This window comes from Danio rerio, chromosome 2 (genome assembly GCF_052040795.2).
Source record: "Danio rerio strain M-AB ecotype USA chromosome 2, GRCz13ab, whole genome shotgun sequence".
NCBI classification, from domain to species: domain Eukaryota; kingdom Metazoa; phylum Chordata; class Actinopteri; order Cypriniformes; family Danionidae; genus Danio; species Danio rerio.
The window spans coordinates 38,641,303-38,669,182 of NC_141022.1; the positions used below are offsets into that span (position 1 = coordinate 38,641,303).

Below are 27,880 nucleotides of genomic sequence, written 5' to 3' on the forward strand. Positions count from 1 at the left end.
AAGTGGTTTTCGTAATTCAACAGTGTAATCTGCTGTCACTTTCTGAACATACAGCACTGCTTCCGCTTCAAAAACTCAGGGCAGCTTGTGTATATAAAAAGTCAATGTTGTTTTTTGATTTTAATGTAATATATACATACAGAAAATATAAAGGTTGCCCTTTTAAATAAAGCATTAAAATATGATCAATTTTACTTGTCTTTACACTTTAAACCCTGCAATGTCATGCAATTATAGAATGTTCATGTTGCTAATTTATTCTTATTACTGTTTTTTTTATTTAAATGCCCATATTTTTCTCAGATTTTTTGTTATATGTGAATAATTTGATCATTTAATATCATACATTATCATTTCAAAAACGCAAAGACATTGCTTTGTCTTTGCCACAGTAAGGGCAAGACATTTGCTAGATGGGCTTCTGTCATCTCAGCTCCCCTTAAATCTGCAATTAAGCTGTCAGCCCCCTTAAAAATGTATGATTATGTGATCTCTCTGCACATTTGCTAAAAACAGCACTGAAGCAAGCCATTTGAATAATCCTTTTAATAGTTGATAATAAACTTGAAATATTTATTGCATTATTCCTCACAGTAGTATATCAGAGTAAACTGGCAAAACCTGCAATGATCGAATGAAATTGAAAACGTTATTAGCTTGTCATTGCAAGTGCTGTTCAGTGCACTTGAGAAGTTTTCTTTTGAAAATTGTGGAGAGACAGTTGATATTATTGTAACATTAACATTGTAAAATTTATGCACATTATTTATTCATAATATTTGCCTACAAAGGTGAAATGCAGAAGTTTTTACAGCAGCTTGGATTTTGTTGTTATTGCAATTTTAAAACTTGTTTTTCTGGAAAAAAAGGACAAAATTGAACCAGGAGACTGTCACAATGCAAATTGTAGGCTTCAACTAAATTTGCCCAATTGTACACTGCAAATTACCTTTTATAGGAAACTTTCTCTTGAGCATTCAAGAGAAATCAAAATTTGACGGAATAACTTCTCATAAAATGAAAACATTTGTTATCTTGACCAATTGAAATTTTGAAAGAAATTTGTTTCCAGACCATTAAAAGATAAAACAAATATGGACATTATATTCAAACACAAATGTAATAAATCCAGGACCTGGGGAAATTTTTAATTCTAAAGTGGTTTCTTAATATTCCACATATAGCTCTATACTCACTTCATAGCTGTATGAACCCTCCTTTGCTTTCAGAACTGCTTTAATCCTTCATGGCATAGATTCAACAAGGTAATGGAAATTTTCCTCAGAGATGTTGGTCCATATTGGCATGATACATACTTGACGCCAATCTCCTGTTCCAAAACATCTCAAAGGTGCTCTATTGGATAGAGATCTGGTGACTGGAGGCTATTTGAGTATAGTGAACTCATTGTCATGTTCAAGAAACCAGTCAAAGATTATTCGCGCTTTATGACGTTTATCCTGCTGGAAGTAGCCATAAAAATATGGGTACACTGTGGTCATAAAGGGATGGACATGGTCAGCAACAACACTCAGGTAGGCTGTGGCATTGACATGATGCTCAATTGGTACTAATGGACACAAGAAAAAATCCCCCAAACCGTTACACAACCACCAGCCTGAACTGTTGATACAAGGCAGGATGAATCCATTCTTCTATGTTGTTAAAGCCAAATTTTGACCCATCAGACCAGGCAATGCTTTTTCAATCTTCTATTGTCCAATTTTGGTGAGCTTGTGCAAATTGTAGTCTCAGTTTCTTGTTCTTAGCTGACAGGAGTGGCACCCTGTGTGGTCTTCTGCTCCTGTTGTGCATCTGCCTCAAGGTTTGATGTGCTGTGTGTTCAGAGATGCTCTTCTACATAACTCAGTTGTAACAAGCGTTACTGTTACTGTTGCCTTTCTATCAGCTTGAACAAGTCTGGTCATTCTCCTCTGACCTCTGGCATCAACAAGGCATTTGCGCCCACAGAACTGCTGCTCACTGAATATTTTCTCATTTTTGGATCATTCACTATAAACCCTAGAGATGGTTGTGTATGAAAATCCCAGTAGATCAGCAGTTTCTGAAATACTCAAACCAGCCCATTTAACACCAACAACCATGCCACGTTCATTCATTTTCTTTTCGATTTAGTCCCTTTATTAATCCGGGGTCGCCACAGCGGAGTGAACCTGGCCGTTTTTACGCAGCGAATGCCCTTCCAGCCGCAACACATCTCTGGAAAACATCCACTCACACTCGTTCACACTCATACACTACTGACAATTTAGCCTACCGATTTCACCTGTACTGCATGTCTTTGGACTATGTGGAAAACCGGAGCACCCAGAGGAAACCCAGGCGGACGCAGGGAGAACATGCAAACTCCACACAGAAACGCCAACTGACCCAGCCAAGGCTCGAACCAGCGACCTTCTTGCTGTGAGACGACAGCACTACCTACCGCGTAATTGCGTCGCCCATGCCACGTTCAAAGTCACTTAAATCAGCTTTTTTCCCCATTCTGATGCTTGGTTTGAACTGCAGCAGATCGTCTTGACCATGACCCTAAATGGATTGATTTGCTGCCATGTGATAGGCTGCTTAGAAATTTGTGTTAATGAGCAGTTGGACAGGTGTACCTAATAAAGTGGCCGGTGAGTGTATATACATACAGTACATAATCTCAATGTTTTAGAAATTTTATTATCATTAAATAACTATAATGATTTTGTTGCTTGACATTTACATTTAGTTAACTACAATCACCCTATCTCAAGTTAAAGTTCATCTCTTTTTTTCTGGGATTCACAGACACTCTATAAACTCTTATGAGATTTTGCCAAATAACATCAGAGATATGATAGCATTGAAAGCTTAATTGATGTCAACGAGTGTTTTAACACAAGTGTTTTTTATTTTACAGCTGGGAAATAACCAAGTGGGTGGTGGATGTTATGGTGCACACAGTGAATCGGGTCTGGCTGTAAGCAAACTAGTGTGGGTGGGATGAAGGCTTTAATGTGGGTCATGACCGGTTGTTTAAAACACTTCATTATGACGAGTGTGAGTTCAAGGCAGCCATCGTCATTAAGGGATGTTAACGCTGACATTTTTGGCACATAGATGATTTTAGTTTTGAGATGTAAGCGCAGCAGCAGCAGTGTTTGCAGGGTGCTGAAGATATCTGAAAGGACATCTCAAACAGCTTACTAAGGTATTCTCTCCGCACCCTGCCAGGGATTCCATCTGGGCCAATACATTTTTAGAGGTTGACTTTCTGCATTGTCTGCTAATCGCAGCCACAGACAGCACCTGATCATCATTTGGAGAAGGTGTATTCTGGGCTGCTCTGTTGTTGGCAAAGGACTGGTTTTATATTAGAGAGGGAGGGTTCCAGGATTGGTAGCCAAAATTCACAATTCATAGTTTTCATGTGTCGTCATAGCATCAGGGGTACGGCCAAAACATTTCTCAATCTCAAAACAGTTCCCTAACCACCAAGTCACGGGCTGAGTAATTTCTGTTTTTGTATAGCCAAAACAATGGATAATTTTTTTGCAGTAAGATAAAGCGTTACTGTAGCCGATGTGATACACACCTGGGCTTTACTTCCACAGAATTCCTTCAAAGAAAGAACAAACAGAAAGGAGAAATCTTTGGGCAAAATGGTAGCTGCATTGACTCAAAACAATCTATGGTACCTATAAGGTCTACAGTTTCTATTCTAAGTTGCAGGTTAACTGCAATTAAAGTATATTAGGGCTGCACTAACAATTATTTTAATAATCCATTATTCTGTCTTAGATATTTGGCTTGAAAACAGGACATATTTTAGTTTATTATTATTATTATTGTAACAGCTCAGGAATGTTCAAGAACAACATGTTTGGGCAGTTTCTAAAGATTTTAGTTCTGTTTTTGAATAGGGGGTTCGAAATGAATGCTTTTCTTTTTTTTATCTGATTCATCGATTAATCGGATAAAAAAGAACAGCATTCGTTTCAAACCCTTTCATCACTTTTAAGCATCACTTTAGTTTTCTCATGCCATTTTTCTTGTATTGATTTAAGATTTTGTAGATATCTGAACTAGAAACGAGACAAAATTATTAAGAAAGAAAAGCTTTTTCTGCAGTGTAGCTATACATGACAACAGATGGAAAAATAAACAATCCTAAAAGGCGAGTGAATAAAAATGTTTCTTTAGTCTTGCAATGCAAAGTGCAAAGTAACTATACCACCGCTGTTTGGGAATCTCAGGTCTAAATAATGTGTATTGTTAGCTATTGATTAATAAACCATCAGTGACTGATTTTTAGGCCTGCTGTAGAATAACTGGTACAGATATGCTCTATAACCTACTAAGCATTTAAGAGTTTCACATATACAGTATATGTCATGTTGTCATGTCATATTTATATTCAAAGCTTCTGTTTATATATGAGCATGAAAATCTGTCATCATATTTAATTAAGTCATAACCATAAAAATTTGATTTTGTTTGACAATTAAAGGTATAAATACTCATAGCTCTTTTATGTTTTGTAATTTTATTGAAATAATAATGTTAGAAAGATATATAAATGGTTAGGAAAAGTCAAGGTATTGTAGTTGTGTGTTTTATTTCAACAAAGTTATTAAATTGCAAGTAATAAAAATGATTAAATGACCACATCTGTAGTTCTAGTGTTAATTTCAATGAATGCGCAGTATATCCTAAACTCTAGTGTATAAGTAGTTGATTCATTGATTCACTTTGCTGAGAAAATAGTTTCTCTCAAATATGCAAAGAGATCTCACATGGACAAGGGCCAGTATAGATTCTGACAGTATGATACCCTTGGATAAAAATATCACGATTTCACGGTGTTGTGATTAACATTATTGCTCTAAAATAAATTCTTTTTAAATGTCTGGGTAAAAAAACAAAACAAAAAATAATTCCCCTTTGAACACAATATATTTTATTTTGAGAAACGTTTAAATTATTTTGGAGCAGTAAACACGTCAGGCTGAATAATTCAAATGAATCTTTGACTTCTGCTGTCTTCATTTGTTTCAAAAACACTGATTTTTTTTGCTATTTAAAAAGGAATCTTTGGAGATTTTTTTTTCAGCTGGAGATACTGTCGTCCGAAAAAAACAAAAATAAAACGGAAAAATTAAATAAATATATAATTGAAACGGTATAATAATATTTTGCTGGTTCTTGATGTTTCTAAACTGCGGTATAACTTAACTTAAAATGGTTATCATCCCATGCCTAATCTCACACCAAGTAGAATAGAAATGCTGCATGTAAATTATATTCTTTGTTGACGGTTTCTTATGTATTTGTCAGAGAATACTCAATTCATTGCTCCTGGCACTGCATATATAGTTACATTCTAATCTTCATTTAATTAAATTCAGCATTCTGTTACTTCTATTTAATTTCAAGAAATCAATGGGAATTCAAAAGTTGTTGAGGTTCCCTTGAGGTTCAAAGCTGTCAAGAATGACTGAAATATGGAGGGCACGTTCAATAACTTGCCAGCTTGACTCATGAATATTAATAAGGTGGCATAGAAGGTAATTAGGTGACAGTCAGATTAAAATTATCACATATCATTTATACCTTCATTCAGTTCCTGCAAACTCACTTTTAAAGCAGTCATGTTGCATGGCCAAGCTTTTTTTTTCACATTTAAATGTCTCACTAAGCTGACGCACCCAATCCAGGTCATGGAACGCATGGCTAATTAGCTGATGTGTTGAATCTGGTGTGCTAGATAAGGGTGACATCCAAAATCTGCTTTGCTGGAGGGTTTAACACAGCTTTTCCCATATGTGCTGCTGGTCAGTTTTCTAGGTAGGCTTCGATCTTATGTGTGTGCGTGGCTTTTGATCTGTTCGAATCAATCGTTTCCTGACAGTCATTTATTGAGATGTGCTTTGTGAAAGCGAGCTGGTCATTAAATACGACCTCAAGATTTCATGCTGACCTTGCAGGAGATCTAAAAACAGTTGATCAATTGTTCTACGCCGCCAATCACATTCCAAATTATTCTACAATTTTGTACAGTCTTTTAACAATTTACACAACCTTGGACAGACGCTTTTAGTTTCAGATTCTGTCGCTTTAACGTGTGAAAGGTGTTAAAAGAGAGCTCAGTCCAGGAAAGGACATGTTCATTTGGAGCAAGGTTGCGAAGGTGACCAGTGAGCACACTTTCTCTCAAGCTTGGAAATAAAGACTGTGCTCACTGATACAGATTCGTACACAAGGTCAGCAGCATTTGGCGATGACAAAGAGGCCTGGGAAATAAATATACACAGTCCAGCCATCACTATATCACATTATTGTAGCGGGACCCATTGTTCCTTCCATGAGTGAACGCCTTAGCCCAAATCTGAATTCAAACCAAGGCACACACTACTAGAATCCTTTACTAGGGTGGAGGGTTATGCAAAATTCAGAACTGGCTCCCTTTCAGTATGCTAGCTGTCTGTCATCCATTCCACTATCTGTCTGTCATCTATCCGTCCATCCATTTACTGATATTTTATGACTATGCTGGCGAACGCAACAACCACTGATGGTAGAGATATGCAAAAAAAGAGTAAATAGTATGAACATTTTGCACATATCACTTAATTTATTAGCAACATATTTAGCATATGGATATTTGATTTTGTGTGTTTGTGTTCAATTGCCAATGTATGGAATGTCACATGCATTTATACAGTAAAGCACAGTTCTCAAATGCCAGTAACGTTAAATCGGTTTCAATTTCCCCGCAATACAGCATCAAATGTGCTCCTGCTGGTGATAAGATCAATCTTTTGAACTTTTATGACCATCATTTGTTGAGGAAGATCAGGAAAAATGAAAAGACATTAGAAAAGAGTCGGCTGATTTCCCTCAAATCCCTTACATTTTTTTTTCTTTCCAAGTTGTTTTACAAGAATATTGCATTGTTTACCTTTTAATGTGCTGTGCACAAATGAAAATCACAGATGATGAAACCCATGGGTGCCCTGAGGAGACTAATTACCACCCAAGGCAGTGCTTCCCAAAGGATTGAAAATATACTTGCAGTGGTAGCCGGATTGAAACACACCATTTACACACATCACATACATAGTTTACTATATGCAAGAAACAAAACATAATCTAATTTTTAACAAAACTGTTATTTATTTTGACACTGTTATACACTGATTTTTTTCAATGGGCTAAAGTAAAAAAAAAAAAAGTAAATAAATACTTGAAATAAAAACAGAAATTCACTATTTCTCCTACTTTTATGCTATTCAGGAGCTATGGGCACCCACTGGCAGGTAATATCTGCTTTTCTCTCTTTCAAATTCAAAGCAAACTTAAAAGCAAAAGCATTTTAGGTATGTATATAAATTGGCTCTGTAATATGTTAATATCGTCAACTTAAAAAAATAATCAGAAAATGATAATTAAATTACAGAAAAAGGAATAAAAAGGCAATACCTTTATAAATGATCATAATTACAAGATTAAATGTGTAGATTATTTAAATTTGGCAAATGCCTTGATTAACCACTAGTTATGTTTTGCAGGCAGTTTAGTATGCAGTAAAGTTTTTCTGAGTCGTTTAGATTAAATAAAATTAATTATTTAATGTTGCTTTCTGCGAAGCCAAGCGAAAGTAGGCCTAAGCACTATTATTTATTTCTTTTCTTTTTCATTTATAACCTGTTTAAACACATTTTAATATGTTTTTATCTGTTTTTTCATCATTTTTTGATCTTTTATTTTTGGTTTTCTTGTTTCTTTTATTCTTGTTTATGTAAAGCACTTTGAATTACCATTGTGTATGAAATGTGCTATATAAATAAACTTGCCTTGCAAGTAAAAAGGTAATGCAAAAACGCATGCAAACTTTAGAAAAGCAAAAGTTCCAATTTCAAATTCAAAATTCAAATTCAACAGACAAATTTTTTAAGTCCCAAAAAGGCGCGTCTCTGTGGGTCTACAGAGCATGTGAGACTGTCTGTGGGAATGTTGACGGGTCTCGTGCACAAAGAACAAAATGGGTAAACGAGAGAAGATTTTTCACTACTTAATCGATCGCGGATGTTTGGTTATTTTGGGCAGATACAAAGTGTAAAAGGTTGATATATATATTGATTGACGTCTGTATACTTGAATGTACTTCTATAGGTCTGTGTGATAACAATCGAGTGGAGCAAATGATGCGTGTTTGTGTTCTTCTTGCAAAGCTTTAAAAATTCCAAAGTTTACACTTCACACATGCACAGAATTAAACCAGTGTAACTTCCCCCCACTATAATAAATAAGTTGCCCATTAAAACACGCATAGGAAACATAGAAGTGCTGTCATGTGATTATGTTTGGAGACTGAGGTTTTATTTCTACAAACTCAAATTGATGATGAATGCATGAGTGTTTTATGTGCATTTTGGCATTTCAGAACTTCGCAGACCTTCCATCCATCCATGGCATGTAAAACCATAAAACTTCGGGCTTGTAAAATTAGTTTAAATTGTCAACAAGCCAACCTCATTTTTTTTTTCTTAACAAACATTACCTGCCTAGTTATATTTGTACATTTCTAAGGCAATTAGCTAACAATCAAACTTCAAAAACTTGCACTATTAAAATGTATAGGAATTTATGTAAGTTCTCTTTATATTCAAATTCAGACTGCATACTTTTTGTTTCATGGAAGGTTTAATTAAAATTTTAAATAGAAAGCCAAAAAGAAAATCTAAAAGACGATATTCTGGCAGAATTATACTTGTCTGATGGAATAGTTTTGTTGTTGAACAGTTGATTGACCGTGAAAGTGGGTGACACTCTAATTGTATGTTTTTTTGGGGGGTGAGGGATGAATTTTTTTTATGATTTTTTTTTTTAAAGATATAAGATGGATTTTGCTTTGTTGACCTAAATGTAATTATCCGGCAAAGATGGTAACACAGCCTTTTTAGGTTCTCATGTCATTCATGCTGTCTGAGGAGAGTATAGCAGACACCCTGGCTCCATACCTTTAAAAGAGAAATGATGCATGTCTCACCTTCAGTATGATGGAGTACCTTGGGATTATCCTATCAAGCATGAATTTGTCATTTTTGCCTTATCCTTTTTGAGCAGAAAAGTTTCTCTTTCTTTCTTAAAAAAAAAAAAAAGACTCAGAGTACAAATTCCCTATTTGGTCTTTAGAGATGCAAGAACTATGAGAGCCCCATCACTAATAAACGACACACACTACGGGGGGTTCGTGGGACTCTGGGTCAATGTGCCGGTGAACTTATTTGTATAAAACTCCTCTCTTCTTATCTAGCCCAGTTTCCAGCTTTGCAATAAATCACAGCTCTTCTAAAACAAAACAGAACTGCATCCTTCTGCCTCCAATAAAATAAATAAATCTTCGAAGCTTACTTGGTGAAGTGGGGATTTAATTTCTAAAGACTGGTTCAGCAGAAGCTCATAACGTTAATATGGATCAAAGACCAAGCCTTTGTTTTCTAAATTGACTGAGATTAATGAAGGATGCAGATTTTCTCATTAATTATTCACGGAAGAGTGGTTTATTTATTTATTAAATGTGTTACTGTCAAATTACAGTTTGGGAATTCAACCATGTCGCTATTATTGATATGAATGTAACCGTGTTTAGAGGATGCAAGAAACTAAACCTTTGTTTTGAATCACAGAGGAAAAAGAACAAACACAAGGGATACATCAGGCAGTAGCAGCTGTAAGAGAGACTGTTTGCCATCCTGCTGTTCAGCCTTTGTTAAAGAACCCTTATTATAAGTGCAGGTATGACAACTTAGTAACAGCGTTTACCGTTGAGAATGGACAAAGAAATTAAGGCATTGTAGAACACAGAAAGAATTAATAATTTAAAGCTACACTAAAAATATGACATTTGCTGTTTGTCTACTTATTTAAAATCTACTTACTTTAAATGAGCTGAAACAACACAATTCTTGAGTTTCTTGGGGATAATTTAATTGTTTTATGTTCAATCTACTTATTCATGGTGGCCCAACACAAATCTATTGTGTGGAACCCAGCATTTTTTACAGTGCAAAATACAGACCAAAGACGGGACTATCTATTTTGGGGATTGTTTCAGATTTATTGTACAGATCTATTTATGTAAAAATGAAACATGGTAACCATATCATTATAGTAACCATAATAAAACAATTTAATAATGGTTAATAATTTAATAATAATTACTAAAACTAATACTGTATTTTAATACACCCAAAGTACACTCAAACTTTTACTTCATTTAATAATTACAAATATTTTTAAATAAAAATTTAAATTAAATTAATTTACAAAAAAATTGTTTTTAGTTGGGGTGGCAGTTTAATTGGCTGAATATAATGATTAATTTATATTTAAATGTTAATAAATCCAATATGTTGGTGTGTGCATATTACATTGGACAAGTTGATATTGTGTTGAATTTTTGTAGTTAGTTTATTGAGATCTGCTTAATTTTCAGATGTTCAAATCAATTTTATTCACATCCTATCAATATCCAACATGTCCATCAATGTCCAACTGAATATTTAACACTAATATCCCTTTTGCCTTACTAAAATAGTCACTTAATCTCCCATTCACTTTCGTCAACAAAAACGATTTATGTACTTTTAATACACACACAAATCAATGTTAGCTTTTTAATTAATTAGATGAGAGACAAAACTTTCTTTGAAGCTTTGCAAATTAATGAGTATTTTCAGACTGCACTATGATCCTTGAAAAATAGACTTTTTAAATGTGCCATCAAATCATTGCTGTTCTAAACAAGACTGACAAGAATTATTATTTAAAACATTTTAGTACACTATTGTTACACTGAATGGTATTTTAGTGGGTGGTAATTGAGCTTTTCTAATTTTTTAGGAGGAAAAAATGGAAAGCTCTATTATTTTATTTTTTTTAACCAAGGTTAAGTGCTCATTCAAAACTGTTGTAAAAATACTCTTGAGTATACAGTTCATCTCCATATACAGTCGAGCTGTTGAGCTCTCCATCAATTATACATAAGGATATTTGAGAGAAACATAAAAAGGCCATCACATTCTCATAAAGAGCTTCTCTGAATTATTCTGTCTTTTACATCAAGCACAACAGACAAAAGGAGAGCTAGAGGACAAAGGCAGCCGATAAATGATTAAATGGTGTATAATTATTAGAAAAACAGGAGTGCTACTTCAGACGCTTGACCTTTAAACAACACTGACATTTCCGGCTTCTTTTTTTCCAAGTTAAATAGTCCACTTAGAAAAACATATAGCCTATACATAGAGTGAAAGCAAATTTTGTTTACATTATCGCTTGAGTGCGCCATCAATATCTCGCTAAGAAGAAAAAAGCTTTAAAGATCTATTCAGAATCCCAGCACCTCTGTGCTTTCGGGTCCTTGAGCGGTAGCGGGGCGGACAGTGGCAGAGAGTTAGATGAATGGGGTAGGAGAACCCAGATCGATTCCCACCTCGACTGCCCACACACACAAGACAGAGGGAGAAGAATTGGGACGGGGTGGTAAATATGAGCTTAACAGATGGAAGCATCTGTGTTTGTTTGAATGAGCTTCTCTTGAGAGACTTACACCATGATGCATGCCTGTGCTGTAATGACACATTAAATCTGTGGTTAGACAACGGCTGCTGTCAGCGGGAGCATTTCCTCTTACTAGGCAAAAAAAGTGGATATTGTTACTCATTAAAAGCCCATCAGCCAAAATCACAGAATTCAGTTTTTGCTGCTCGAAGGCAATGTGGAGTCGTTATCTAAACTATTAAAGTGGCTAATTAGTGATCTTTGTAAAATTAATCAGACTGATTGAGTAGAGATATCATCTGTGCACATGGAATTAAATCAAAAGACTTAGACATTACAGAGTATCTAAAAGGTCTTAAAAAGTCTTACATTTTCTTTAATATAAAATTATTAGGCCTGGAAATGTCCTAAATCTACTGAAATGTTGTGTTGTAGGTCTTAAATCTTTTTTAACAGGTCTTACTTTTTATAGCTACCCGATCTGGCCATTAGCAACTATAAAATCACCAACAATCCATTTCAATAAAACCTAACTATTTACACATAGCTTTTAGTTACTTTCCATACAGTAACATTTGTTTTAAAGTTCTCTATTTGTTTATTGTTGAGGATACTGACCTCACCTTTATTTTTTTAATTAAAAAAAAAAAAAAAAAAAAAAATATATATATATATATATATATATATATATATATATATATATATATATATATATATATATATATATATATATATATAATTATTATATCATTATTCATTCATTTATTAATTTTCTTTTCGGCTTAGTCCTTTTATTAATCTGGGGTCGCCACAGTGGAATTAACCGCCAACTTATCCAGCACGTTTTTGCACAGTGCATGCCCTTCCAGCCGCAACCCATCTCTGGGAAACATCCACACATACTCATTTACACTCATACACTACACACAATTTACCCTACCCAGTTCACCTGTACCGCGTGTCTTTGGACTGTGGAGGAAACTGGAGGACCCGGAGGAAACCCACAGGAACGCAGAGAGAACATGCAAACTCCACACAGTAACACCCACTGACCCAGCCGAGGCTTGAACTAGCAACCTTCTTGCTGTGAGGCGACAGCACTACCCACTGTGCCACTACGTTGCCTATTATATTATTAAATGTATGTAATTATAATTATGCATTTTTTCCAATTCGGATATTCGAGATAAAAAAAACAACCAAAAAATTGTCTTTCATTTAACTTGGTGAGACCTGCAGATACCCTGTATTGTGAAATAATCAGTAAACAGTAGGAGTATGTGTTTTTATCAGCTCTTTCTTGTGTACGATCTTATAATTAGACATTTATATCAAATATGTTTAAAGACATTGGAGCTAATCATCACAACAACTAGAAGTTTTTGAGACTATATTAACATTTTATATGTGCATTTTAGATTAGGCAGTAATGAAGCTTAACTTACAATAATGGGTCAAAAAGTTGTAGCCTAAATTTATGTTTGGGAAAAAATCAAGAGAAACAATAAATATATATAAAATTTCATTAAATTGTTGTAGTTTGTAATTTATTGTTCAATGTTTCACGTGAATTTAAATGTATCATCTTTTTATTTCTAAATGTTTAGTGTCTAAAATATAATAAATTATATTAATTTTATAATTTGTTGCAAGATATCAGCTTGATTACAACTTGAACTTTAAAACAAATAAATATAATGTTTAAATGTAACTAAATACATTATCTATATTCACTGAGAAATGGATAATTTATTTTCAAAATTGGGTGTATTCATTTATGCTGAGCTCTGTATCAAATTTTTATTTATTTTATTTATTTTTTTTTTTACCAGTAGTGTTTCAGAAAAAGAAATGTGTAGCCAATGTAATTTGCCTGTTATGTCATTTTTTGTTTGTTTTGTTTTTTGAATTTTAATAGAAAAAATTCTGCAAAATCAAAACAAATTATGCACTTCATAAAGTGTGAAAAAATTCCAATGTAACTTATTGTTATTCACTCATTGAACTTTATTGTTACACTAACTGAAGTAAAAAAAAAAATCTTGTGTTTTTCTTTATTCATTCATTCATTTTCTTTTCAGCTTAGTCCCTTTATTAATCTGGGGTCACCACAGCAGAATGAACCGCCAACTTATCCAGCATATGTTTTACGCAGTGGATGCCCTTTCAGCTACAACCCATCTCTGGGAAATTTCTCTTTATTATTTTAATTAAAAATTTTGTTCTAAATATTTATCACTAACTATTATAAGCACTTAACATTGTGTTTTACTCTTTGAATGACTTTCAAATTTGTCCACACAGTCCATGCCACATTATTATACTATTTGTGTTCTCTGACAAGGGCGATGATGGTATGGAAATATCTGGAAGGATTAGTCCTACAGATTTATGTCATTCCATTTGCAGCAAAATCCTGCACTCAAAGGTCACATCAATAAGTCTTTATTTCAACCACATGCTCCATTAATCATTCAAACTCACGTCTGTCATCACAGAGGACTAATGTGCTGCCTATAGATCTGCTCTGCCTTGAGGGTCACCCTTTCTCTTTAAAAAGTGCCATTGATTACATTGCTTTCACACCAAATATGTGTGAATGTGTGGCATCCGATCTCAGTTTGCATCGGGCTCTTTTGAAAATCAAGGTGACATTATTCAAATACTGTATAATGCAATTCTTTATAATCATATGTGGGGACATTTTAACAATGATAAAAGTTAATTGCAACTGTTTTTTGTAATTTAAAAAGGGTCACAATTGTGAGATGAAGTTGCACTTTTTTGTTATTTGCATGTTTCCAACATAATTACAAATCAAGATGTAAACTTTGAATAAACTTTCTGACTTTTGCTTCTTATAATTTTGCAATGTTATTTCTTGCAATTGAGTTTACTGTTTTTTTCTTTCAAATCTTACTTTATATCTTGCAGTTCAGACTTTTGCTTTACCTTTAGTCTGATTTTATAATTCACAAATATAACATGTATATAAAAATCATGTTAAGAATAAAATTGATATATAAACTATGTAAATAAGAAGTTCAGTCTGCAATTGTTTGTTTTAAAGTTCAAGTTGTAATCAAGCTGATATCTTGCAAGAATGAATGTACACACGCATGCACACACAAACACAAAAGTAAGTAATGTAGGCAAGGTAACAAGCAAGTAATCACAGCACTGCTAATATTCAGTACAACAGAATTAATGTCCATCCTTTTAAAAAACAAATATTGCACACACTAATCTTTCTGTTTAGTTGTTGTTATTCCTATATGCATTCAATTCCCAACAAAGTGACAGGAGTGTAGCTGCGTTTCAGAATTTGTGTATTTCAATCAATTGGTTGAATTGATGACTGATTCCGTATTTTTCAATGAATCAGCGAGTATTGAAACATTTGCCATACCTACAAGAAGTGTCAGTGAAATTCACCAGCATGTTTAATGGATTGTGCAGTATACAGTACTCAGCATAAATGAGTACAGCCAATAACATGCTTTACAATAATACTTGTGCACATTAGATTAGTCTGTACCAAAGCCAAAACTGGAACTAAACTAACAAAAACAAAAAGCAACGTAAGATCACAGTCCAAAAATGAGTACAGCCAAATGAATATGTAAAATATTGAATTAAATGTTAATAAACAAAAAAATCATGTAAAAATCAATAAAATCATGAGAAACTTAAATAATATGTACAATTTTGTTGAAGTTTGTAATTTCTTTGCAATAACCCATTAGAATTTAAATGTGTTATCTTTCTATTTCTAAAGATTATAATCTTAGTGGATATAACAGTTTAAAAAGCTTTTTTGTTCAAATGCACCAGCATATATATTTTTACTTAGAAAAAGATAAAATTTTCATTTTTTAAAAGGGGGTGTTTCACATGTCTTTTGATCCTCAACTCGTTTGTTTATTACACAAATTAGGGTTAATATGAATAATCACTAAACACCGCGTTTTGACACCTATTTGACCATTAAAGCGCTCACGTTAAGATGACTTTAGATGTGTGCGCTCTGCTTGTCACAATGTGCGAATGAGACCAAATGCTGACCGCATGCTTCTGACTGTGTCTGCGCGCCGCACACACACATACACACATAAGTATGCGGTCTTTTGCGCTTTGAAGAGCAACAAATGTGTAGTGGAAAGGGGGCGGTAAATAATGGAATAATCGTTTATCTTGATTGATGATGTTTTTTCATAATTATTACAAGCCGAATTTTCGATTAATTGCATAGCCCTACTTATGGGGCAAAATAAAAAAAGTTATGATATATGATGTCAAGATTGTTGTTGTTCACTTTTACTTTAACATGTTCAATTCAGCCAGCAGTCAAATTTTACATTCACATTTTTATACAAATCTTAATATGCGTATGAGGAAAATCTATTAATGAGACCATTTGAATCGAATATTAGCAAAATGATCATATTTACACCACTAGCCTAATGTGTAAACCATGGAAATGTGTTTGTACAACACAATACAGGTGGTTTAAAATGAATTATAATCAAATATTGAATATTTTCAAAAATAGAGCTTTGGTAACAATTGAGCACATATATTTCAACGTTTAAATCAGCCCCAAAAATAATCTGTATGTGTGTTACTCTCGACTGCGCGTGAAGAGAAACTGAAAGTAACCCAAACATATAGTAGACTACTTTAAAAGTCCACAAAGCACTTTTGTTTGATTCTGGATTTATTAATACTGCACAATCTTGGCCTTATGAGTAGATTACTTGCGACATGGGGTGATGTGATGTTGTAGAGAAAACATTTATAATAAATCATCATAATAGTTGCTTAGTTGTAGACAGTCAGTAAACAAACTTATAAGGCAAATAAAAAATATGCATATGATGTCCAGATTGTTGTGATTATTTTCACACTTATGTTAACTGTAATTTACAGTGATGACTAATATATTCTGTAGCTTTTTGAGCAGCTGTTATATGAAGGATGCTTTTGCGCCCTGCTTATAAAATGAAATAAAAACATTTGTTATTAGGTACAGAGCTTCCTCTAGTAATTTCCACCCCAAAAGAAGCATTTATGAGCAGAACAAAAATAGGGCCTAATTATGTGTTCTTCAGCAAACTATAAAGACTTTGTCTAAGTACGAAAGCATTTTCTAAGACTGCAAGCATAGGAGGGATTTGCGACTTAATGTAATGCTTTTCTTTTTTGTTCATTTCTGCTTTTAACATGCCTACATTTACACAACCAGCGTCCAAGTGTTGTTTTGCTTTTATGACCCTTTTAACCAAAGGACCAACCTCTTTAAAGCAAACGACACATAGCATCAAATGGAGGTTTGGGGGCGTCTGGCGGAGCATAATGTTTATCTTTAACCATTCAGATATTTGTGTTAGAGTGTGGTTCTGGCTGCGCTTGCTGTTAAATTATGAAAACGACTGAAATATTATGTAACTAGCTTTTAAAGTGGTTGAGTTTTCACCTTTGAGAATTTGTGAAAAAATAGCATCATTACATTGCATGGCTTGAGAAAAATAATTTTGACTTTTGATTTTTTCTTATTTTTCAGAAAACTACTGGGGAAATTCCAGAGCAGCAGACGGTAAGAGTGAAATCATTCAGTTAAATTTACATTGAATTATCACCTCTGAATAAAATAGCATACACAAGTAAAGGTACTGTAATTGCCAGTTTATTTCACAGTTTTGACTATATTTCTCTTATTATTAAGATAAAAACATCAATAATTGTGAATCAAACTTAAATGTGCAGAATAAAATTTCAGAATTACATTAAGATGACAGAATTCTGAGTTTTCATATCAATATTGTAGGATTACTACTTTATTATTTACAATTCAATTTTTGCTATCCAGACAGTCTAGAGCAGAGATGTCCACATTAGTGGCCAAAGTAGGCCAAAGTTAGCCTATGATAACCCATGGTAAGCCCATTGATTTGGCCCACCGTCCCATCTAAGAAGAGAGGGAGAATGATGGGGATGGTTTAGAGACATCATTTCTAATGTAATGTAACTTTTTGTTTGTTTTATTCCTAAGCTACAAAAAGCGAATAACAATTAAATGCTTCAATTAAATTAGTCAGATTGTTTTTAAGTATACATAATGTAAATCATCTGACTGATAAGGGACAATCCAGAGATATCAGTGAGCAAACGTAGGCAAAGGCAGATTCTAATTTAATTCTGTTTGATTAATGTATTTAGCATTGAACTCCACTGTGCTATAAATGTGATCATTTACATTTTTTATTGTTTTAAGTTATAAAGTAAGTAATACCAAATATATACTGCATTACAATTTAAAGAGCCATGAAACCCAATTATTCTCAACTGTAGTTGGAAAAAAGTCAGGGGAGTGGGTGAGTCTAACTTTGTTTAGGTGAGAGTGTCGAGTGGCAAAAAAGGGAAGGGTTAGCATGGAAAGGGGAGTTTCAGTATGTGCACAACACCTGATTTTCACATAGGTAACACAAATACAGACACAGGGGAGATGGACAGTGATTCGGAGAGCAGCATTCACAGCAGATCTGAGAGCTGTGTGGAAGTGGAGGATTTTCAGTCCATAATATTGTATTGATATTACTGTAAACGTAGTAACTAAATTATTTTGACTAAGGTATGTCTTTAAAAACTGAAAGAGGACTGCTGATGATGCTATCTAACTTTGCCATCTGAATAAACGTAAACAAAGGACATTGATCACTCATTTAATAAATCCATAGAGACCGGGTCAATCAACATGAACTGGAACTGCATCTTTATCTAAAAGGTGACGATTGGCAAATCCAGCTTTCACCATTCCTAAATTCAAAAAGCTCTCAGGTAAAAAAATGTTCCTTACAGACATATTTTTGTCGCATGTTAGCAGACCACTGTAATCCATACATGCGGATCTACACGTGATCGGTGCTCTCATCGTGGGTCTTTGGCTCTCATCAAGTCTTTGTTTGATAACTTATGTCTCCGAACAATTCTTCTACTAATTGTTCGACAACACAATATGGCATCTCTCTGAACACTGTAACAGGTAAAAGGATTCCTTGAAGTTGTATCATGCATATTAATGAAGTTGCGTCTCTTTCACAATAGAGCATACTGATTTGTTCATACCAAGTCATTCTCATGAATTAATAAACAGATGTGCTGAAGACTCAATGACGTCACTTTGTACCGTAACTTTGTTTTTGTTTTTTTCAAACCGGAAGAATGAATTTGAATTTGCTCTCTTACTTGTCAGCTAAATTTAAGCTGTCAGCTAAGTTTCCTAATAGTGTTTTAGCAACGTGGCACATGTATATGACTGTCAACATCCCAAAAAATGTGTTTTGGTGTTTCATGAACCTTTAATATTTCTAATTTATTTCTTAAATATTATCGAATAAGTCAGGAAATTACCTTTGACAGCTTTAATGTAAGATAAATTGGTATATTTACCTTCGGCCCATGGGACTCAATGATATTTAGTTTTTGGCCCTTCATACAAAAAAGTTTGGCCACCCCTGATCTAGAGTTTACATTGTGAAATTTCTTTAATTATGAATTTTTATCTCTGAAATTTAACTTTATCTCTTAAAATTATTATTATTATTATTATTATTATTATTATTATTATTATTATTAATAATAATAATAATAATAATAATAATAATAATACATTTTAATTATGATGCACTTTTCTTAAACTTAAAGTGCTACAAGAAATACAATAACAAATAAAAATGCAGAGAATACCAAGCTTGCCTACAGTAAAATCTCAATAAGAAGCCAGAAGTCATATCACAATGATAAATCTTTAGAAAAATTGTGAGTTTAATGGTTTTCTTGCCGTTTTGATCTTTAAGAGTGTATATTTTAGCTTTTCTTATGGCATGTATAAACAAAAAATCTGACTCAAGTTGAGGCGCCTGGAAAAGAAAAGAACTTGATGGCTCAATGCGGTAGGCAGCACTTTTCTTGTCAGTCTAACAAAAGCATCGCACTGCCTTGTGATAAAAGGTCAGCAGGAAAATCTTTATCACTATCAAGCATCTATCGTAAAGTACTGTTTTCATTTAGCTCCCAGACAAAGACGATGCTCCATGCAACCAACATCATACAGCGTAACCAACCATCATCTCAATCTTTTTAATTGTTGATTTTGCTTCATAGAGGAATAATCGTGGTCTCTAAGTAGCTGTCCAGGGTGCTAAATCAATGCAAAGACATCGCTCAATAGAAGCTAACCTCCCCTCCTTTCTAAAAACAGACCTCTGTGTGTGAGAGATGTGCTGCACAAAAAGACAATCAAGGCAAAATAAAAAATACCTCCTCAAGCCAGTCACACTTAAAGGAACACCTCTTTCCAAGCAAGCGCTGTTAAGTGGTCTACGCCAGAGAAAAACAATAGCAGGCTGTGTGTGATAACAGATAGAGAGGAAGTGTAAATACGCCGCAGTGTGAATGAAATCAATGGAGCCCACTGCTTTTTCTAAGTCCTGCTAATGCACTCAGCCTCATAAAGGATCTTTATGAGGCCCACACTGGGGCGCTTTGTCAGGTTTTGATAATGTCTCGGAGACACCGATGACTGTTATGTCTTCTGGTAAAGAGCAGGGCCCAGATGAAAAATGAAATGGGAAAATTAGTGGCTGCCTCCAAAGGGAAATGGTAGAAATTGGATATTCCACACAGCAGGCTACACTACTGTTCAAAAGATCTTTGTATTGTTTTTGTAAGTCACTTATTCTTACAAATGATACATTTATTTGATTGATATCTTAAACAAAAACAAAAGAAAAATGTTTAATGCTGTGGTGCTTTTCACATGAATCAATATAACTTTTTTCAATAGACTATATGCACAGCTAGTGTTTTTCAGCCAATGATGAACTTTCGGTGAAAGCTTTACGTGACTATTTTCAATTTCATAAGGTTCCTTTTACAGCATCAATGTTGTAATGTAATTCAAATATAATCAGTTAAATAGACTTAAGCATCTATTTGGTCGTTAAAGCGTAAAGAGACGAACAACCTGAACGCAGGCACCGTCAACACGCATTTCTGAACGAGCAGAAATTCCATTGAAATTACTGGGGTAAAATTAATTTCAATATTTTAAAGACATAACGTGGAAAAATAAAATGTATTGCAGTGCTTCTTGTTTGGTCTGATACCCACTTTATATTGCATCTCAGCCTGGCAGTGAAGATTGCTGTTTTTTTTTTTAAAGAAATCAGATCTTAAACACAGCAATTTTGTATGGAATGACAATTAACCGGAAGCCCTGGGGCTGGCTGACTGAAATGAAAAGTCTGTGTGTAAATACTCCATTTAGTTTATGATAATTCATTGTTTTAATTTTGGATAATGTATATAAAAATGATATTTCTTACATCTTGACTTTACAGCAGACTTAATGTTGGTCTCTTTTTAAAGACTTAAGGACTTAAGAAAAGACTATTGGTGATTAAGTAGATCAATATTAAGTGGAAAAACCTTTATAAAAAAAGTGCTTTTATTAAATAGTAAAACAAACAAAAAAACATTATTTTCAAATTTCATATTTTCCTAAACATTGCAGTTTTACACTAAAATTCCTATTAAATTAATGAATTATTTGTTTTTATAAAAATTAATTTAAAATTTGACTGTTGATTTGATAAATTTTAATGTGTTCTTCTAAATATTAGCTTCTTAGTCAAATAAAAAAATGAAAACAAATCTTACATGGTAGTGTTTATGCAGTATGTGCATTCAAAAAATCCACATAGGCTCATTCTGAAAATGTAGCCCTATAAACATTGCTGGAGATAGCAAATTATGTAGCCAGAAGTATGAACGCTATGGGGGCAGTATGACACTATTCATTTTCTCGCTAGCAGCTGGCTATTTAGCTTCGTATATGGACGGCTTTCTTGCTGTTTCCAGTTTGTCCAGTAGCTCGACATGTAAGTCGCCAGACTTCAGATGCAGAGAAGACTTGACCGTAATGACGAGGTTTAAGTCCAGCAAAGAACAGTTCCAGAAAGCAGAAAAGACAAAAAAAAAAGGCAAAAAAATAAATAAACAAGTAAACAACAGGGTGAGAATGTGGTAAAATATGAAAATGTGGTAAAATGCAGGCAGCTTTTCTTTTTCTGGATTGCTTTTTAAATCTTTTGGTTGGGTTTAAGGACGTTGGTTGGCGCTGGTCAATCGGTGCTTTTTAAAACACTATCGGTTGGGTTTTGGGAGAGGGTGGGTGAATCGGTCGGTCAGTCAATCAGTCAGTTATTCAGTCAGTCAGTCAGTCGACAGCTGACTTTGTTGGAAAAAACTGCTTAAACTGTTAGAAGAAGAGCAGGCGTGAATGACGCTCGCAAGAGAAATCTGAGATCGCAAAAAGCGTACACAGCAGCCTCTGGCGTTTTCACGAAAACAAAAACTGAAAAAAAGTACTCCTGGGACGTATTTGGTGCTCTCCAGAAATGTTTATAGAGCTATGTTTTCAAAATGAGCCTGGGTAGCAAAAAATATATTTTTCAGTTGAAATGTTTAGTAGTAAAAAATAAGTTGTGACTCTGCTTTTTTAGATAAGTTTGTGTCTAAGGACTGTGCTGCATTAAGGACACTGTATTCTGCTTCTGTGGCCACCACACACACACCGAGAAGATGAGAATGAATGGATTCAGGGTCCTGAGTTCAATTCACAGAAAGCCTTTTGTAGTTAAAAGGCCAGGCCGTTACAGTACAGCAAGGCCTTTTTCAAAAGCATTTGGCAGAAAGTGGATTAAGTTATTGATTTGCGGAAAATGTCACAGCATAAATATTTGTGTTTTAATGCAGTACAGTGCAATCAGTGTTGACTTTTCTCAATGAGTTTTTCATTTCGGCTCTACAGCTGGAGCGAGCGGAAACTGTTGCCACAATTCACGCTCTTCTCAAATAAGGGCTTATGTGTTTAGCATAGCTGAATGATTAGCATGCAAAGCCAAATGAATTGCTTTCATTGATTGAGTTTCACACTGTCATTAGCAGAAATGAAGACAGACAAGGGGCCGTGGATGACTTGGCTCTTTGTGGCGGAAAGCGTTGATGATAAAACATATATCTTGTGGGATCTCACTTAACCTTTTTGTATTGCTGTTTAAATGTGATGAATGACTGCATTAAACCAAAGTGAAACATTTTATTATTCTTGACAGTTGTGGAGTGCCTTGGGTTTCAGGGCTTTTCTTCTATGCGTAGTGGAAATCGTTAAATGACAGGTGTTCATTGTTGTTTGCTGGTATTATATATATATATATATATATATATATATATATATATATATATATATATATATATATATATATATATATATATATATATATATATATATATATATAGTGGATTTTTGATTTATTATATTCAGCATCTCTGAAACTTTCCTTTGCTCAAACTTTTTAAACTAGGTCATTTTTTAGAGAATGCATGAGGTAGTTCTTTTATATATATAAATGTATTTATATAAATATATTTTAGCTTGAGGTCAGTCCTCTGAGATCCATTGTAGGAAGTTTGGAGGCCATTATGTCACCAGGACAAAAGGGGAAAGATGCCATTTTAATTAAAGTTGGCAGATTTACCATCCACATAGGGTTTAAAACATCACCCGTCTGTGCAGATCGAGGCCGAAGTACCAGCGATAAAAATGATTTATGCTAGCCAGGGCAGCGGAGAGATTTCTCTAAGGGATTGGTGGAGGAATTAGCACAGGCATTGGAAGGCTGTACTGTAATGAGGAGGAATGACATTAGATTCATACCCTTAAAAACGAATGGTGCAGACGGGCCAAACAATCAGTTACTGCCTCAAGATGGGCTCAACCACCGCCTTGAGACACACTTTCAGCCAGGGATTAGAAGACAAAAGATAGTAGATCATAAAAAAGACATTCCAAGTTTTTATTGGGGTTTTAATTAGTTTTATACTCAAATGAATTGCATATGGAAACGCTGTTATTGTTAACTAAAATTATTAAAACATAGTTTTCAGTAAGTGAAATGCATTAACACAAGTATTTATTAAAAAAAATATATTCTAAAAAAATATAAAAATATAAAATAATTTACAATAATAAAAGTTATTATTATTATTATTATTATTATTATTATTATTATTAAATCATATAACAAAATTATATACAGTTAACAGTTAATGCAATAATGTTTTTTTATTGCTTGGTTTGGGATATGTCGAACTGCATATAGATGCATTTGCTCTTCAGTGTTTCTGACTTTTATATTACACTGAGCTGAACTAAACTAAACTTCAACTCTGAAAACTGGACTAAAGCTATTTCAATTTGGTGGATTTTCAGCTTCATTATTCCACTCCAATCACTCTAATATGAATAATAATAATTATTATCATTACTATTATTTCCTAGAGATGGGTTGCAGCTGGAAGGGCATCCGCTGCGCAAAACATGTGCTGGATAGTTGGCGGTTCATTCCGCTGTGGCGACCTCAGATTAATAAAGGGACTAAGCCGAAAAGAAAATGAATGAATGAGTGAATTATTACTATTATTAATAATATTTTTACTATTGAAATAGTAATAAAAGCAAAAATGACTGGAGTAATAATTTCATTTGAAACTAAATAAAATAAAAAAAAGCCGTTATTTAAAATTTTAATAAATGTTTAACAATTTTTTTTTTTTTTACATTTAATAAATGCTGCCTTGATGAACAGAATAATTTTATTTAAAGAGCCCATATTATACATGAAATAGGGTCATATCTTGGTTGTAAGGGTCTCCAACAACACTCTAATATGCATGCAAGGTCAAAAAACACTTTCATGGTCTCATAATCTGCATTTATTTTTACCTAATAATCCCAGCGACTCCCGTATGAATCGTCCAGTGATTCATTTGTTCCCAAACCCCTTCTTAGCGCGAAGCTAATTTGCGCTGATTGGACCAATGACAGCCTGTTGCGATTGGTCGACTGCCTTCAGTCAGAGAGTAAAATGCACAACAGCTAATCAGCAATATAAAAGTAATCAGTTCATACAAGCTCGATAGTGTAGGCGTGGATTTTAGCTGCCAGTGGGTCAATGTAAATACAGACTATGGACTTGAAAATTCAGACAATTAACTATTTTATTGAGCAAAATCTCCAAAAACTGTCGAGGAGATATCCAAGCTTGTCTCACTCTGCTCTTTTCACAGACACACACACAAACACACACACATACACACACACATTGCCATCGTCCGCGCACACAAACACAAAAACACACACAGACCTCCGGGCGACAGCGCGCGCGCGCGCACACACACACACACACAAACACACACACATACCTCCGGACGACAGCGCACGCACACACACACTACCCTTGTCCACGGAGCTCTGTAAACAAAGCAGCACGCGTCGCGTGACTTTGCACGCAATAAGAGAAATATAGCCAGTTAACCTGATACAGTACACGCGGTTACAAGTAACCAATCACAACTAAATACATTTGCAAGCTAGAGTCAACGAGGCAACAACTTTAATCACACGTACTTACACTTGAGAAATGGAGGAAGAAACCCATCCTGATGTCCATCAGTAAGTTACTCTTTACTGATCCTTCCTTTAACAAACGCAGATGAAGTATTCTTTGTAGCATGTAGTTTGCAGAAGTTTCCAGTAGTTTCCAACTGCTTGGTTATTATGCTGAGGTTTCATCTTTGGGTAGAGACTCGATAATATCCATCTGCAGTGTGACTTCAATCGACCGGCATGTTTGTGTGGTGGGTTTGTGGGTGTGTGTGTGTGTCTGCGTTACTGCGTCAGACGGCGGGGCCTCAGGTTTGAAATCTCCCGGGTTTGCGCGTGCACGTGAATAACTTGGTTTCGTTCGTACGTCATGGCGAAACACCTAATGACTCGGTATCAAGGCGACTCGTTTGAAGCACTATGAGTCGACTCTTTTATAGATGAATCAACCGTTTTAAACACTGTACTCTTACAGATTTAAGCCTTAGCTGGATACTTCACTTCACTTAGAGCTGTGTTACACACTACATGAAGGGGAATTTTCAAAAACCCATAATATGGGCTCTTTAACATAAAAAAAAACTGACCACAACCTTTTGACCTGTGGTGTATAGTGTAAGTCTTGTACTACTTACACAGTATAAATGTGTGTAGTATAAATGTTGATAGTCATTAACAGCATCAGTTTCATCATTTAAAAATCCTCTTCTTCCTCTTCTTTGTCATAGTACGGATTCATAAAATGCACACCTCACAATTTGAGCTCATCTTGGTACTTTTTGTCTCATGTTTTATTAGTTCAGACAGACTGCATTTGTACATTGTATACTCTTTTTCAAATGTTAAATAGTAGGGACGTATGCAATTTCAAATACAGTCACATTCTCACTTGGTACCCTTGAGGAAAACGATATATATATATATATATATATATATATATATATATATATATATATATATATATATATATATATATATATATATATATATATATATATATTGTGGACTTGTACAACTCTTTCATTTATTATTTAAAATTATGTTTGTTCATGGTATGACTTAGATTGTTAATAGTTTTCTATAATGAATTGTACTACATTAAACTTACAGTTATATTTTATTATTAGCCATATTTTAGATACACTTGTGCACAATGCATTGTAAACCATCTTCACTTGTAAATAAGATTATTATTTCAGTTTCAACATAAACAGTTTAAAATTCAGTGAAGCATTTATTGCGGATCTTCATCAAGAGCAGATCATTATTTTTGTGGCAATAGGATCTGCAGCTCTCGGATATAATAGAAAAGCTGTTTAAATCCCTTAATTATAATCCTGATCTTCCAATTGCACGTCCTTAGTGTGCTTTCAGCCAGAGACAGGGAAAAAGAAATGAAAATGCTTTCTGTTTGTAAACCAAAACACTTGGACCTGTTTCCTTGAGCAGACATCTTCACATGTTGACAGCATAAGTGTATAAGGAAAATGAATGCTTGCTTTGTTGATCTTACCACTTTGACCTCCGTACAGTGATGAGTCAAAGACCTGCTCTCATAGCGCTCAGCTGTTAGTAATGGTCTCAGAAGATACATTTCTACACTTAGCTGGTTTTTAAGGAAGAAAGGCAAATGTTTGAAGCGTTTATGTGCAAAAAAAGGCACTGCAAAGACTCCAGGCACCAGATGCTGGAGACATGAAAGCAGGACCTTCAAAAACTTTACGCTCCCTTTGTTTCTCCATCTCAGACAGCTCACTCTGCTCGGAGTCCCTCTTTCCCATGAAACCGAGCTCAATTGATTCCGTGAAAAGATAATCATATTATTCCTCTCCCCCACGGAGAGACAAGACGATTGCATCTCTGGCGTGGTGTTGTCTGTCAGCATTGGAATTTTTAATTAGCACCTGGAAGCTCATGTTTTATTCTTCCCTGTGGCACGTTTGAGAGGAGCCCAGTCGAAAACTGTTCATGTAGTCATTTGGAGCATCAGTGGTGTCTCCACAGGAGCTAGCGTCTGAAGCATGCATAGAGAGAGTTGAAAAAACATTTCTGCATTTTGGGAATAGAGGTTGGCAATAGGTTATGCTAGGTCAACAGTGGTAAGTACTGTACGGCCTCAGGACTGTGTTATGAATCCTACATTCTTGATGATCTGGATACTATTTTCTATAACCTAATATATGTTTTTATGCATATCTTTTTTAAAACAAGTGTGCGTAGATGTGTGAGAGTCTGTTTGAGCATGTGTAAATGACCTAGATTTTAAAATTAAATTCAATTTTAGTTTAAGTTTTAGTTTAGTTTAGATTAGTCTAGGTTTTGTTTTGTTTAAATATTTGTTTAAAATATTATTTACAGGATAGAAGAGTTAATTTATTTAGAAGAGATTCTGCTAATTTAGGTTTTGTTTTGTTTTTTCTTGTCTTGTTTTATTTCGTTTTGTATAAATATTTGTTCAAAATATTGTTTACAGGATATACAAGAGTTATTTTATTTAGAAGACATTCTGCTAATTTAGGTTTTGTTTTGTTTTGTTTTGTTTGTTGAATACCTTCATTCAGCAAGCATGCATTAAACTGAGCAAAAGTGACATTAGTGGTTCATTTATAGTAAGAACTTGATCTGAACTCAAAAAGAGCAAACAACAAAAAGTGCTGCAAAATTTTTAGACTATACCAGCTGCCATAGTTGTATGCGATGTGTACTATGGGTTGAGGTTATACAGTGTTTCAGCACCTCTATGGTAGCTCGCAAACAATCTTTTAAAGTGACTTTGTGCCTTTGCCTTTTGCAGTGCTTAAAACATCGTTTTTAAGC

General features: G+C 34.3%; 1 protein-coding gene and 1 long non-coding RNA gene across 10 annotated transcripts in view; both read left to right on the forward strand.

The window, feature by feature from the left end:
* tnr (tenascin R (restrictin, janusin)) overlaps positions 1 to 27,880 on the forward strand; it is a 239,942-nt gene that overhangs the window by 52,220 nt on the left and 159,842 nt on the right. For all 9 annotated transcript variants that reach the window (XR_015477582.1, XR_015477583.1, NM_194383.1 and 6 more), the window contains 1 exon segment: positions 17,120 to 17,152. The gene's annotated coding sequence lies outside the window, so the exon portion shown is untranslated.
* On the forward strand, positions 555 to 9,138 carry LOC147837152 (uncharacterized). The gene is made up of 3 exons (XR_015478009.1): positions 555 to 4,229; positions 4,430 to 6,668; positions 6,773 to 9,138. It is a non-coding gene; the product is annotated as an uncharacterized LOC147837152 (long non-coding RNA).